This window comes from Penaeus monodon, chromosome 21 (genome assembly GCF_015228065.2).
Source record: "Penaeus monodon isolate SGIC_2016 chromosome 21, NSTDA_Pmon_1, whole genome shotgun sequence".
In the NCBI taxonomy this organism is placed as follows: Eukaryota; Metazoa; Arthropoda; class Malacostraca; order Decapoda; family Penaeidae; genus Penaeus; species Penaeus monodon.
In genome coordinates this window covers 32,008,556-32,008,790 of record NC_051406.1, presented here as the reverse complement: position 1 = coordinate 32,008,790, position 235 = coordinate 32,008,556, and positions in this window count along the sequence as shown.

Genomic DNA, 235 nt, shown 5'->3' with positions numbered 1-235 from the left:
CACTGACAAAAAAACAAACACCAAGCCCAGAGCAGCTCCGCCAGAAAATTAAAAGAATCCAACTTTTGCTCTGGATAAACTTATTTATTTCCTCCATTTCCTGCAGCCTCTTACGAGAAATTATCCATTGAGAATAAGGATGCAAATCGGATAAAATTGCACTTACCTAAACGGGCCAAACCTATGCTCATTTAACTTCACCGGAACATATAAAGTCTCATAATCGGTCGTATGG